The following is a 6,038-nucleotide window of genomic DNA, read 5'->3' on the forward strand; positions in this document are numbered from 1 at the left end:
ATATATAATTTTTTTTTTACCCAGCTGCACGCACGTATACGCGGCCACGCATTCCACCCCACCTCCTCCCCAAAAATTTAAATGTGTCACACGGCTGCTGTTCACATCTCACCATAAAGTAACATAGATAAGCATTTTCACTGCGCAGGATGGGTTGACTGCTCATTTATTTGGCGGTTCAGACTCGTGTGTGTTTGTGTGTGTTAGCCGTCGACGACCAGTGGGGAGTCTCTCTCTCTCTCTCTCTCTTTCGCTGTGTATGTGCGCGCGCGCGCGCGCGTGTGTGTGTGTGTGTGTGTGTGCGCGCGCGGGTTCTCTGAGGCTGGCAGCGCGAACGGAGCGGAGGGGCGTGTGTTGCCGCTGCATTGGCTCACCATCACTGCGGGTAGCGCACACCTGAAGCATGTTCTGGCGCCGCTCTCTGCTGCTCAAAGGCCCCGGCGTGGAGTGAATATGTAAAGTTTTACGGATCAGTTGTCTTAAAAAAAAACCCCAAAAATAAAAAAATAAAAAGATGAGCAAATGTTGTGTGTGTGGGTGTGTGTGTGTGTGTGTGTGTGTGTGTGTGTGTCCGTGCGCGCGCGTGCGTGCGTGTGTTTTGTCTACGGTATGTGGTTGTGTGTGAGCGAGAAAAGAGATTTTCACAGGCGTCTCCCCGTGCGCCAAACCCACCCTTCCCACATGCAGCGGCACCGACACGCCATCGGTAACGAACCCAAATGCATGTTGCTGGGTATACATAACTCATCACTACCAGATCGCCACAAATAGCCTAACAGCAGTAGATATTTGCTGCCGTGGACCGATCACATAAAAAAAAGAAGAAGAAAAAAAAGCGGGATTGGCAGCGGTGAGAGACTCATTGCAATGCATTGTAACAGCGCGTTCTGTACGCCAGCTACATATTATTTATGTTCTCTGCAGTCCCTCCAGTCGTCCTCGTGTAGATTTTAGACGATCAGTGTCCAATCCTGTGCACCAGTTTCCTTCCTGCTGCTGTAGCATCTGGGGCAAAACTGAGCATTGTGGGCCAAAAGCGACTGTAGACTTATTATGAGAAAGCCCCCCTTTCAGATGTAAAGCCGTCACACAGGGGCATATGTGGCAGCGAGGCAGCCATGTCTTCATCAGTGTTTGCTCCGTTGAGACTTTGCTTTAGATCTGGATGGATGAGGCTGTGGTGGTGAAGGCAACTCGCGCTCACTTGCAAATAAACTGCTTGACTTTATATATTTTTCCTGCAATACTTTTAAGATCTCTCTACAGCACAGCGATCTTCTCTCTTATCAGCAACTCAAATAAATGTCCGTCTACAACACTTGTTGATTTTAGAAAGTCCTATAATATTGATTTGTGGAGTAGATTGTTCAGTTAGTCGAGCCACATAGTGCAGTTATCACGAAGCAGCTGCTTTCCACAAACGTCTCAATTCTATGCTATTCCGGCTGATAATTTTATAAAAATAAAAAATAAAAAATCAACCTGAAGAAAGGCAGGTTCAATTCAAAATTAATCTCAAATGAATCCAGTTCATTCAAAAGAAAAATCCGGTCATATAATCAGTTCAGTTGTGCCTAAATTTGCAGCAATCCCTCATTGTGAGAAAGCATGTGGTGACAGTGGGAAAGGTTGAACACATAATGGCAGTGAAAGCTGATACAGCCACAGTCCAGACCAGGTGTACAGTCTTTCTCCCATTCCAGCTAGCACAATCAGTTAATTTTTTGTAAACAGTAGAGCAATTACAGCTGCAAATGCAATATGAGACAATTTGACAGTTGAATGGGATACAAATTATGTGATTTGCAATAATCAAAAAAATAAGAGAACATAAATGCTTTGGGTTCATATAGAAAAAAAAACGAGTAGTTTATTCAGCTGCTAGGAAAGAAAAAAAAATCCCTGTATACAATGTGGTCTATTTAAAAAAAAAAAAAAAATTACTGCTGTTTTGGCAACAAAACAACTTAGTTGTAATTTCTGAATTACTTGGACAACTTTACCTTCTGAAACTTTTTTATTCTGTATTTACTAGTTTCACCAAATCTATGACAGGGATACAGAGCCTGAATCGTAGTATTTTAATAATAAGCAAACATTTATTGGCGTTCAAGCAGTTCATCATGTTGTGTACATTTTTGTGTACAGTGACACTGTGACGACATTTGTGCTATATTGTGTAAGCATAAATATAAGTCAAGTTAGTGCACAAATGTTCATATGATTTCCCACAAATCATTTTTTAACAAGGAGTTTTATATGTCTTTTTATTTGTAATTTATTGGACTATTAGAATGAGAATCACCAAATATCCGCCCATCTTTTAAGTTAAACAAAACTTTCGCAAATTAAGAACAGGAAGTTCTATTTAGAAAATAGACATGTTAGGGTTATTCTAATTTGCCTTGGACGAATATATTTATCAAGCCAGTAGTGACGGTAATTTTATTTCTTTTTTTGTTTTTTTACATACTTTGCAATAGTGAAGGTATCGATTTGGGATTTAGCATAGATAAGAAATGGTTTTAAGTTTCCCAAACAGCAAAGAGTTTGAACTGAGTTGGTCTGTGTAACACTAAATGTAAGGTTTGCAACTTCAATTAATGTTGCTAGTCAAATTCCCTGTATTTCAAAACATTTTGAAGGGGGGGGGGGAGAATCCTCTTTTGTAGCAGCAGCATGAGTTCATTGAAAGTAGTTTGTAAATATTTAGTTCCACTTATTGGAACTCTACCAGACTGCTTTAATCGAGGCATTGCATTGATTTTTATATGCTTTTATGCATCCATAGCCATGTAAGTCTCAATATTAGAGTGAAACTCAGTGTCAGTGGCAGCAGAGTTTCCCCACCTGATTGTGGAGAGTATCAAGATTCAAGGCAGTCAATATGGTGCTAACTTGGATTAATTCCCCACAAGGCAGCAGGCGGTGCTCAGATGGCGCTCAAACTGTTTGTCTGTCACATTCATGGAAAAATGTGTTGTGTGGAACAAAACAGTCTGCACTAGTGGTTGTCTGTCTTCTATTAACATTGGTTTATCAATGGATTAGCAAGTTTTGACTATTTGCTTTATAATACAAATATGTTTTACATATTCACTGGGTCATTCATCCAGCTGTGTACTTAAAGACACAAGTGATAATAGAAGTTACATTTTTAGTTCTCATGCTCATATCTTGGTTTTGTTTGGCTTCTGAGGTTGATGAAGACACATAAGAACTAGAGCTTAGGCCTTAAAGGGCACACGTTATAATTTTTCTAACTTTTACTTTGAGGCTTGTAGCTCACTTTAGATATATTAATTCCTCACTTCAGAATAAATTTAAAGAAAAACAATACGTAAAGCATTGTTAAAGAAAGAAAAAAGAGAAAAGCTGAGAACACAAATGAGAGTTTTGGAAAAGTATCCCATGAGTAGGAGGAAGTCAAGGAAAATGCTTTATGAGAGCAATAGTTTAACACCTAACATTCAGGCACTCTGTGGAGGGATTTAAAAGCTTTATATAGTTTTTTTACCTGTCTCATACAGCATTCAGGTGGTAGCATTCATTTTTCTCTAGTTGTAACAAGCATTGCTACCCTAATTGCAGCCACTTTTCAGTAAGTTCCTACAAATCAAATGTATCCCCATAATATAGCATAATCGCACCATGATATGAAGCTACTTTGAAAGAAAGACATTTCTTACCTGATTAACTTTATGCTCAAAAACAACAGCTCCAGTTCAGTTGGTGGTCTGGCTGTTTACTCCCTGCTCAAGCTATTTCTCATTACCATTGCATAAACCAAAATATTATGTCCTCCTCTGTCAGGTTAGTTCAGAGTCTCTACTTTAACTCCAAGGATTCTGTAGTTTGATAATCCTGGGATTAAGAGTTTCCAACACAGAAACTGTTTTAGTTGCTGAAAAGAAATCTGCACTCCTCGCCTGTCTACTTCCACTCAACAGAATATTGTTGAGATTTGTAGCACAAGTATTGCTTTTTCTGTTGCCAGTAAGGAGCTATGCTTCCTAAAAATGACATTTCCATTCAATTCCACGTGCAAGTACAATACATCAGATATTATAGATCCAAATTACAGCTCATCAACCAAATATGGTATTCACACTCTGTTTTTTAAGAGAGGCAGGGCTACAAAGTCAATTGTTGCCGTTATAATTGCTATCTGCTTTGGCCTGTTATGATGTGTCTGGTTTATACTTTCAGTATTCATAGGTTTTATGGCTCTAGAATCTTCTATTATTTCTTTATCGTAGAAGAAAAGGCTGTTGCTGCTCTTAAGATGTTCAAGGGGTTTTCATATAGATGTAGCAAAAAAAAAAAAAAATAGATATGCTTTTGGTTCAAGATGATATTAAATGAACATACATCTCTAGACAAAATTATGCTGCTTGAAATTTGAGGAAAGTAAAAAAAATAAAGACTGCTCCGTTGTAGAGACTGTTAGTTTCTGCTTTTTTGAAACCTTAGGGGATTAGGTTCGAATTGATTTTGCAATGTTGGAACTGTTTTATTTGGTTTAAAGATTAGAAAGTAAGGCTGGAAGAGCCCTCTAACCCTTACACCAAAGACATGTCTAGCCCACAGCATTTGTTGTTTATAGCTCCGTCAGACCATCTGCATATTGTACACAATGTTCATTTTGTATTTATTCAGACAAATGTGTGTGGTGTAGTAGATGCCACTGTGGGATTTTTAAAATAAATTATGTACACGTATTCTGATATATCATCAAATATAGGCTTTGTAGCACAATTCTAACGTAATTCTTAAATTATTGCATAGCTGGACTTCTATGTATTCATACAGTGCAGGGTTAGAGACGGGAACAGCAGCAACACCATTCTCATTCTTTGCATGTGTGACTCGCATCAAGCAGCAATGTACAATGGGTGGCAGCAACTCAACATGCATGAATTCCAATTTTATTAATCAAAGAGGGTGTGTAACATTTGATAGACAAGGTGCTTCAAATACAAAAAAAAGCTACATTTTTATACTTAGCAATATAAATATATTTTGTAGTTTTAATGGCATTCAGGGTAATAAAGTCCACTAGGTTGCTCATGTTCAGTAGTCAGACATGGAATACAGAAATCTGAGGTAATTGTATGATTTCAGGGGCTAAATCAGTGGAAATCCACTGCATACACTTTCCAGGCTCTGGACACACAGAACCCCTATCATACAAGGTGGAAGAGGACTTTTGATGTGGACATATTCGTCTTTAGCAAATATGTTATACTGCTCCGACAACACTGGATTCTTCCCAGCACGCCATTTAAGCAAATTTGACTTTGAATGTGATCTGTGAGAGGATGGCCAGTGGCAGCGCAGGAGACTGCTCCGTCTCGCAAGTCTGCATAGTAACAGGACAGAGATGGAGACCCACTTAAACCTTTCAGCTGACTCAGTCTCTTTCTGTGGTCATACATTTTTGCATGCCATCGCTTAGATGAAAAATAGCATTAGTCCACGAAGATAAAACATCTCTGGTGAATATTAGCAGATATGCAAAGAATTAAGAGTGTGATTCTCGGTAGTTTGGAAGTAATTGTGGATTTATCTCCGTGATGTGTTCCTCATAAATATAACAACCTACAAACATATTCGCTAAGTTTGGTTTGAGTAACTGCGACACGTACACATTTTTACTCTCTCACACACACAACACAATCTAGCGCTACAGTGATAATTAATGAGCTTTTACATCTCAGCGTATCTGCCTCAGTTTGCACTATACCACTCTATTTTCTTTTCTTTATATATATATCTTTGCCTGTCTGTGTCCATTCTGCATCTCCTTCTCCTCCTCCTGTGCTTTCTCTCCTCCATCTATACCTCTTTCCTCACTGCCCTACTTTCCCCATCATCAGCAGCATGGAGAGACTTCTGCTTCTTGACAGCATATTCAATGTTTAATGCCCTTTGATTTCCACCCAGACACAAGCTGGAGAGGAGAGGAGATTTTTGTTTCCAGAACCAAAAGGATAAGAAAGACTCAGTATATATATATGTATATATACGTATATATA

General features: G+C 38.9%; 1 protein-coding gene across 6 annotated transcripts in view; it reads left to right on the forward strand.

Moving 5' to 3' along the window:
* nhsb (Nance-Horan syndrome b (congenital cataracts and dental anomalies)) overlaps positions 1-6,038 on the forward strand; it is a 47,094-nt gene that overhangs the window by 949 nt on the left and 40,107 nt on the right. The gene's annotated exons all lie outside the window — the stretch shown is intronic.

This window comes from Poecilia formosa, unplaced genomic scaffold (genome assembly GCF_000485575.1).
Source record: "Poecilia formosa unplaced genomic scaffold, Poecilia_formosa-5.1.2 Scaffold113, whole genome shotgun sequence".
In the NCBI taxonomy this organism is placed as follows: domain Eukaryota; kingdom Metazoa; phylum Chordata; class Actinopteri; order Cyprinodontiformes; family Poeciliidae; genus Poecilia; species Poecilia formosa.